Below are 9,517 nucleotides of genomic sequence, written 5' to 3' on the forward strand. Positions count from 1 at the left end.
GGTCCCTACCAGGGAGTTTAAAAGTACATACTCTTGTTGTTTGGGTTGTATCTTAACATTAGCGTATGTGTCAAGGAAGAAAGTGAGGGAGTGAAGAAGAAAACAGTTGGACCCCTGTTGTCTGGGACAGTTTATATGTCCTGGTGATGGGCTGATGCCTGGGCCTACCCAGGCCAAGCGTATTTCCCAAGGTGTGTTCCTCTGAAACGCTTACCTGCATTCACTTAACAAGCAACAGCGGGGCCGCGTGGGTGGCTCAGTGGGTTGGGCCTCTGCCTTCGACTCAGGTCATGATCTCAGGGTCCTGGGATTGAGCCTCACATCGGGCTCTCTGCTCAGCAGGGAGCCTGCTTCCCTCCTTCTCTGCCTGTCTCTCTGCCTGCTTGTGATCTGTCAAGTGGATAGATAAAATCTTTAAAAAAAACAAAAAAACCCACGCAACTGCAGTAACAGGTCCCCTTGAGCCAATGGGGCTAAAATCTGTCCGCAGCTGTTCCTTCTTCAGGGTGAAGGTCCCGGATTGAGCAGCCCTCGCCCTAAGGTGCAGTGTCTCTCCAGCGCGATTGCCCCGCCCCCAACAGATGGCCAAACGTACTGACTCCTTCTGACAATGGCCGGCAGCGTGGGGTTACCTGTAAGGCAGCCACCTCCTAGGCTAGTGCAGGTATGTTCGATCCTTGTACAGTCTTCTGAAGCAGGACCTACTTGTTTTGGGGGGTAAGTGTGGTCGGGGGTCAGATGGGCGAAATCGGTTCAGATCCTGCATCCTGCGTCCCACAGTCGCCGTCCTGTCGCCTGAGCCCCCTCTCAGATTCTAGCTCCGCTCTCGAAGACCACCCTGCTCTGACCCGTAGCCCAGGGGCGCTCAGTTACTCCTTCACATACAAGAGAAACAAATCAGCCAGCTCCTTCTGGGGTGCTTGGCCGATGGCTTGATAATGCACAGGAAACCAGGCCTCCTGCCTCCCCTGCTAGTGAGAACCGGCCAGAAGCTGGTCTTAAATGCTTTGTTCATCGACAATGGGAGTGTGAAGGGGCCAGTCACCTTTTATAGGTTTGTCTGCAAGTGTGCTCCCCACGCCCCTAGTCTTCCCCTTCTAGTTTAGATTCCTGAGTCCTGCTTGTCGAATTCAGGGTCTCGGAGAGCCTCAGCACCTCCATTTCTATCGTCCTCCCCAGGTGTGTCTTAAATCACAGCGACGGGAAAACATCCCATCCTTAGGTTTTCTTCTCAGGTCCGTGCGCCCTAAAGGGGCAGAGGGAGAGGTCGAATGCCTGCGTCCTTCACCCCTGCCCTCCATGGAGTTCAAGGAACTTCGGGGCCAAGGTTAACTTGGACTTGAGGACACATCTGGGATCAGAAGTGCCTGTTTTTGGAAACTTCTGATGGGCAAAGCACCTGATCTTCGCACAAATACACTCTGCTTTCCCTCAGGGAGACTGCCGCTTAAGGCTCCGGGATTTCCCAGTGCTGGCGGCCCTTCTGGTGTGCCCTGATTCCAAGTTTACTAGTGACACCTGGAAATTGGCTTCGCTCCGGAGCTGGAGCTCTGAGTTGTAAGAAACATTAATAATTCCCTCCCCCCGCCCTCCCGGTTTGACTAAGATAGAATCGGCATACAACATTGTGTCAAGTTCACGAGCTGACAATTTGACTGGTGTACATGTTGCAGAATGATTTCCATGTAACGAAGGTTACGTGTGTGTGTGTGTGTGTGTGTGTGTGTGTGTGTTTGGGGTGTGTGGTGAGACCATCTCTGTCTTGTTCTCTTGGTACCTTCCAAGTGTACAATAGCTATAGTCAACATATGGTAACTCGGATATCCAGAACTTTCTCATCTTACAAGTTTGTTTCCTTTGAACCACATGTCCCCATTTCCCTCTCTCGGTCCCTGGCAAGCATGGTTCTACTCTGGTTCCGTGAGTTTGGATTTTTAGGTTCCATGTAAAAGCGAGATCCCACAGTACTTGTCCTGGTGTGACTGGCGTATTTCGGTTAGTATGTGACATTTGCTTTATCTCTGGGTCTAGTGAGGGACACTTTGGTTGTTTCCATGTCTTGGCTATTGTGAAAAATGCTTCAGGGACCAGGGAGTGGCGATCGAGATGCTGACTTCATCTTCTCCAGAAATATACCCTCAAGGGCCTTTGCGGGATCATAGGGCAGCTCTGTTTCTCGTTTTGTGAGGAGCTTCCGTCCTGTTTGCCAGAGACACTGCAGCAGTTTGCAAATTACTAGTGTTGCACAAGGGCTCTGTTTTTAAAATTTTTATTTTTATTTTTTTGAAAATACTTTGTTCATTTGTTTCAGAGAGAGCGAGCATGAGTCGGGGGAGGGGCAGAGGGAGAGGGAGAAGCAGCCTCCTTCTGAGCAGGGAGCCTGATGTGGGGCTTGATCCCAGGACCCCAGGATAAGGACCTGAGCCGAAGGCAGAGGCTTCAGCAGCGGAGCCACTCAAGGACTTCCTTCTCTTCTCATTCTTGCCAGCACTTAGTTTCTCTTGTCTTTTTGGTAATAGCCGTTCTAACAGGTGTGAGGTGATGTCCTCCTGTGAAAAATCAGTGCTCTTGATGATGGGAAAAACAAAAGTAGTTGCACAGACGTTTCTAGAAGCAAGGCATTTCTTAGCTGGGTACGTGGCTGTGGTTGAAATTAATAGCAGAGTGCCTGGACAGGTGACAGGGACCGGGAGAGGGGGCAGGGATTCTGGATCCCCTGGTCCAGGCTGTTGGATTTAACTGCAGACTTCTAAGAGCCTGAGAACATTTAAAATTCAGAGAAGGAGCAGTCATGTGTTATGGGGTCTGCTCTTTCGGGACTCATTGTCCGAGGTCCGCAAGTGGCCCTGTGTATGGGTTGGTGCAGGGCGATGGGAAGGGGGGCACCCTGGGAACATGTGTTGGGTCCCCAGAAAACAGGCCCTGGCTGCCTCTGATCTGACATGTTTGAAAAATGGACTTGATTTCAGGGCGTACTGTTTCAGCCACTCATTCTTTATATGCGCATTTACTCAGCAGAAGTGAGTTGAAAATAAGATGGATGCTAAATTTATATGCTAATTTTCATATTGAAGCAATCCTCTACTTGAAGAATAAGATCAATGCTTCAATTTCATTTCTTATGCGGGACCGAACGTTGTCATGACCGGAAAAAAAAATCATCTCCGCGTGCATCCTCCCCAAAGTCCAATCTCCGAGGGCAGAGGCTTGCAAGGGGCCATCTTGCCTCTTGCCGGTGGTCGGTTCGGTGAGGTGCCTTTAGTGTCCCCACCGTGTCATCTGCGATTTCAGTGTGAAGGGTCCATGAAAAGGGTCGTGGCTTTCCTCAAATTACATTGGAGATTTTTTAGCGATTGGATTCTGAGAGTCAGTGGGGGTTGTTAGACTGTGTCAAGAGTTTCATATGTCCCATGGGCAAAGCCACCGCACTGAACCAAAAGTAAATTTAGCAGTCGCAGAAAAATGATACCTCCAGACGACCTGAGCTGCTGCTTGGTTGTTTTAGAGCCTGACCTCATACTTACTTACACTGCAACAACCTCAACAACAACAACTTCTCCTTCTCCTTCCTCTTCCTCTTCTTGTTTCTCCTCCTCCTCCTCCTCTTTCTTCTTCTTCTATTTTAAAGTGAGCTCCACACCCAGTGTGGAGCCCAGTGCAGGGCTTGAACTCACAACCTTGAGATCAAGACCTGGATGCTGCCACCCAGGTGCCCCTACACTGCAATGTAAATGAAAGATTGCAAAGGTCTATGGAAGGTCCTTTGGGGAGAAGGAACCTCAGATTCTCCCAGCTACCGCGGGTGGAACCAGATGTGGGATGTCTTCTCTGGAGAGAGGGTTGGTGGGTGGGACTTGGGACCCAGGACCACTATGGCGATCCGCGTGGGCTCTGGCTCACCAGCCACTCCTGACTCCCTGAGCCGGCCCTGGCCTTCCTTGCTGGCTTCTGCCTCCAGGGAGCACACGGTGACGTTGGCTGCCATGGGTGGTTGTGCCTTTTGTGTGTCGCACCAGAGATTTGGCTAAGAGGGCAAGGGGGGATTCAGCTCTGGAATGCATGCTCTTTTCTGATTGGCCAGAGCAGAAAGGGGGCTGTTTTGGGAGGTGCCTTTTTCTACTTAGCATGAAGGTAGAGTCAAGCGTAGCGGGCACCCTGGGGACAAGTAGGGAGAATGGAAAAGAGTGAATGAGTTGCAGGTGAACAGCCTGAGCATTCGAAGAATTAGCTGTGGACGCTACTGATGTCTTTGCCATAGCATCTCCCTCAGCCTGTCCCTGTTCAGGAACTAGGAGGTCATTTAAAGTGTGAAAAAATCCTGCTCGCTGCATTTGAGATTAGAAAGGGAGATGTGAGGGGTGCTTGGGTGGCTCAGTTGGTTAAGCATCAGACTCTTGATTTCAGCTCAGGTCATGATCTCCGGGGTCCGGGGATCGAGCCTCACATCGGGCTCCACGCTCAGTTGGGAGTCTGCTTGAGACTCTCTCTCACTCTCACTCACTCTCTCTCACTCTCTTCCCCTGCCCCTTCCCCATAGTACTTTCTCTCCCCTCTCCCAAAATAAGTATCTTCAAAACAAAACAAAACAAAACAATAAGAAAGAAAGGAAGGAAGGAAGATGTCAGAGAGGAAGGAGAATGAGCCTTTATTGGGTTATCCTACTGCTGGCATGTATCTCAGCCTCCATTCAGACCCCAGGACGTCTCAGTGGTTGTCCCGGTTCTGAAATTAGCTCAGGCCACCAGCAGCCCCGCAGACAGATGTCATTTGGGGCTGCCTGAATAAGCAACAGTGTAGGGAAACGAAAGCCGATGAATGAAAATGCTGGCAGCAAGCCGGGAGAGATGCAGCTTCTGTCTTCAGGGCCGCTCTGAGAACCAGCCCGGCTGCCTCTCTCCAATGCGGTCACGTCCAGGGTTCACTGCACACCCTGCTTCTTCGAGAAACCTGCGTCTTGTGGTTTAGTCTTAAAGATGTTATATGTCGGGTTTTAAAAATTGGCAATTGAGCATGATGTGTGTCTAGCTCCCTGTTAAATGGACTATTTGATTTCCCAGAGTCCCCTGTGCATATGTCAGAAACGTGTTCCAAAAATCTGTTTATACCCATAGAGAAAATATTGTTAATCCAACATGATTTATTCAAATTAACAATTCAAAGTACCTGTTAGATGCTACTAATTAGTTTAAAATACATCTAGAGCCAATCCAAATGCCAATTAACTTATTAAAAACAGAGGGTGTCTGGGTGGCTCAGTTGGTTAAGCACCTGACTCTCGATTTTAGCTCGGGTCATGATTTTGGGTCATAAGACTGAGCCCCACATCAGGCTCCAGACTGGGTGTGGAGCCTGCTTGAGATTCTCTCTGTCTCCCTCTGCCCGCCCCCCCCACGCTCTCTCTCTCTTTCCCTCTGCTTCCTCCCCATACTCTCCTTCCCCCTCCCTCTGCCTGCCTCCTGCTCTATCTCTCAAAAAACAAAACCAAAACCAAAACCAAAAATGCTACCCAGAATCCAGTATTTTGAAATAGTTGGGAGTTAAGAGGGACACAGGAGCGATCATTCATAAAGTACACTCTCGAAAGTACTTACTCTGTTTTAGCCATTTTTCTGCATGATGATTAACATCTATTAGCTCATTTCATCCGTCAATAACCAAATCAGGTCAGTAGTCGTCCTAGCCCCCTTTGATGGGTGGGGAAGCAAGGAAGTAAGTTATCCAGGGAAAATTACCAGGAAGCGGTGGATGTGGGGCTCACTCCTTTGGATTCATTCTATGGGCTTGGGGTTCACAGGGTTTTATTTATTTCATTGTTTATGTCTTTATTTTTAAAGACTTTATTTTTATCAGAGAGAGAGGGAGCACATGCTGGAGCAGTGGGGGAGGGGCAGAGGGAGTGGGAGCAGCAGGCTCCCCGCTGAGCATAAGGCCGATGTGGGGCTTGATTCCAGGACCCCAAGATCATGACCTGCGGGGAAGGCAGATGCTTAACTGACTGAGCCACCCAGGCGCCCCGCAGGGGTTTTATTTTTAAGAAATTGTTTTAAGTAGGCTCTGCACCCAGCCTGGGGCTTGAACTCACAACCCGGATTATCAAGTGTTGCCTGCTCTACAGACAGGGTCAGTCAGCAACCCCCCCCCCAAACACCCCCGCCCTGCCGGAGTTTGTAGGGGGTTTTAGAGCTCCTGTTCCTTTCTTTGCCAAGCTCCCTGGTTTTCCCCGGAGATGGGAAATGCGGCTGTGGCTGCAGTCTGGGGCCGTGGAACAACCAGGACCTTCCCTGTCCCTCGGTCAAGGACAGCTCGCTGAACCCACCGCCACCCACTGCCTGCACTGATGAATGTTCTTCCCAGCTCTGCTGCCCCCTGGAGGCCAGTGGGAGTAAAACAGATGCGATCAACGGTTCCCTCTGCTCCTTGTAGGCAGGAGGAAGAGGAGGAAGGAGGCAATGAAGATGGAGACCCTCTGGGACAGAACAGGGCCCCTGCCCATTTAGGTGTGCAGTGAAGACCCTGCTGAACTGTGGAAGGTCCGTGGTCTGTGCCAGAGTGTGGGGCTGGTGGTGGTAGTGTCTGGGACCTCTGCTTGGCTTCTGGACCAGCAGCGGCATCCACCCAGCTCCTCCCTGGAGCGAGATGGCAAAGGGGATCAGAGTGTGTCACCCCGGATAGGCCACTTTGGTGCAAGGATTATACTGAGCTGAAGGCAACTGAGAATCAACAGATGCAGGAGGAGTTCTTTGCCCTCCCCGTATCTGCCTAAAAGCAGGGCATACATTTCCCTTCGAAGGAGTTGGCTGCCCTGTCTCAGGGATAGAACAGCGCCTCTTATCACTGCAATTAGGGAATCAACACCCAGATGAGCTTGCATAAACATAGCCCTTGTCTTCCGTTAGTTTCCCCTATGTACGTCCTAGTCACTTCCCTGCAATTTATTAACTTTGACACACAAATCCTCTTTCTTTCCGCTTATAAAAAGGCATATAAGCCCCAAGCCTAACCACTTCTTCAAGTTTCATTTGTTTTCTGTGAACTGACATGCGTGTATTTTTTGACATGCATGTAAATAGCAATTAAAATTATGTGCCTTTTCTCCTCTTAATCTGCCTTTCGTTAGTTTAATCTGCAGACCCCCGGTTACTGAACATAAGAGGGTAGAGGAAAAATTTTTCCTTCCTGACCGTGCACAGTGTCAGACAATGAGGTTCACGGTAAGGAGGGAGGATGGTGGTTTCTGAGCTCTCTCTCGGGGTTGTGGGGGTAGGAGGGGGAGACTAGAACAGCCCCAGCGGAACTCCACAGCACCACCGGCCCCCCTGCCAGGACTTAGGCAGAAGAGGGCAGTAGAGGTGAGCAAACCTGTGTATTGGAATTCCAGGCATCCTGCTTCAGTCCTCATGGCAGACACAACGTACCCATGAGCAGTGGGCTTGTCTCCCAGGGGATCCAAGGGAAAAAGCGACGTGCCCACTGTGACCTGAAGGCCTGTCACCTGGACAGAATTCAGCTTGCTGACCAGACAGCCAGATCCAGCGGTCAAGGTCCCCACTTGCTCATGGGAGGGTGTCGGTGTGGCTGGGATTAAGTCTACTTTATTTTTCAGATTTCTGGGACAACCGAGACCAGAGAAGGGAAAGCTCACTGATGAGCTTCCTTGGTCAGGCACCGGGTACAGTATACCTGTTAAAATGGAATTTCACATAAACAGTGAGTAATTTTTTTTAGCATAAGTATTTCCCAGAGATACTTGTATCAGTATCTATGTTGGCATATACACGTACGCACGGTCTAGATTCTAAGTGTGTCCCAGACAATATTATACTGTGAGTATTGCCTGGGCCATATTTCTATTCTGCAATTTAAGTATTGCCTATCCATACTTGTACTAAAAATTATTCATTGTTTGTCCGAAGTCCAATGGGATTGAGTGTCTTCTGTGTCCCTTTGCTAAATCTGGTGACCCTACCTGGAGAACAGGGCTCCTGTGGCCTGCCCGTGGCCATGGCTGTGGTCCTGTCTCTACAGTCAAGGAAACAGAACAGTCAGAGCCTTGACTCGATGGACTGAAGGCCTCGGCAGCCCTCCGATGTATTTTGTCTGACCAGTATAGAGTTTTTACTTTCATTTCAGCTGACTGCCAACACTGAAGAACCGGCAGATCTCCCCTATACGCTGGGGTTTAGGGCTCTCCTGGCAAAAGTGGGAGATCTGGCAATTTCGCATGGAAGCAAACTGGTTAGGGTCCCCTGATGGGCTCACTGACTTGTGCCTGGTTCCTGTAACTGAATTTGGGACCAACTCATTGACAACATTGTGATCCTAAATCCTGCTCTAGGTGGGGAGGAGTTTTCTTTGGTCGTGCAGCCCTGAGTGACTGTGGCCCTGACTCGGTGCCTCTGGGGGTGGGGGGCTCTGTCTCTCCGACCCCCCACTTTTGACCTGGTAACCTGCTCTTCAGAAGGCTGAGCTGTGATGTGGCACAAATCCCTGACCCCTTCCTCTGGGTCTCTGTTTTCACCTCTAAAACGAGAGGGAAGTGGGACCCCTGGCTGACTTGGGCAGAGGAGCATGCAAGTGTTGATCACAGGGTCATGAGTTCGAGCCCCACATTGGGTGTAGAGGTCAGTTAAATAAATAGGATAAAATGACAGGGAGGTAAATCCATGTTTCCCAACACTGTGTTGTTGTTGTTTTTTTGTACCCAAAGTTCTGTTTTGTCAACCACGTGCCACTGCAGACCCAGTGTTTTGAAAGATCTCGTTTCCCCGAGCAAATGACACGTACCACCAACAGCCTGCGAGCTCTGGTCAGCCGGAGAGCTCACCAGCAAACCGGTGTCACCACACCTCATTGATCAAATTCCCTCTGAAAGCAAACACATTCTGTAAGCCTCCGAGCCGCGAGGGGCTGGGGTCCCGCTCAGTCAGGTTGGTCTCGGGGACACCGCAGCAGCAGACTCTGGAATTTCCGAGGCTGGATCCATGGGCTCTACGGGTAGAGACGCACGGGTTCAGGTTCTTTCGCTCCGTGGCTCTGCCGTCTCAACACGTGGCTTTTGTGGCAGGAGAGGAGGGAGCAGAAAGAAGGGCTTTTCCTGACCTGCCTCTGCTCGCTTTCACTGGCTGGATCGGCCCGCGGGGCCTCACTTAAGGGAAGGGGATGGGAATGACGGTTGTCTGTGTGTCCGGGAAGGAGCAGAGAGACACACACGGTGAGCACTAAAGGGGACACACGATGAGCCTCGGCACCCCCTCAGCTCCAAGGTCCCACACCCTGTCTGCCTTCAGAGTGGTCCCCGGGTGTGGGTCACAGGTCTGCTGGCCCATGCGGGATGATGACTGGTTGCTCCGGGCAGAATGGATGCTCAGGATACTCTGGCTTTTTTTTTTTTTAATTGTTAAAGATTTTATTTATTTATTTGACAGGGGAAGCAGCAGAGGGAGAGGGAGAAGCAGGCTCCTCGCTGAGCAGAGAGCCCGATGTGGGGCTCGATCCCAGGACCCTGAGACCATGACCT

Source organism: Meles meles, chromosome 11 (genome assembly GCF_922984935.1).
Source record: "Meles meles chromosome 11, mMelMel3.1 paternal haplotype, whole genome shotgun sequence".
Lineage (NCBI taxonomy): Eukaryota > Metazoa > Chordata > Mammalia > Carnivora > Mustelidae > Meles > Meles meles.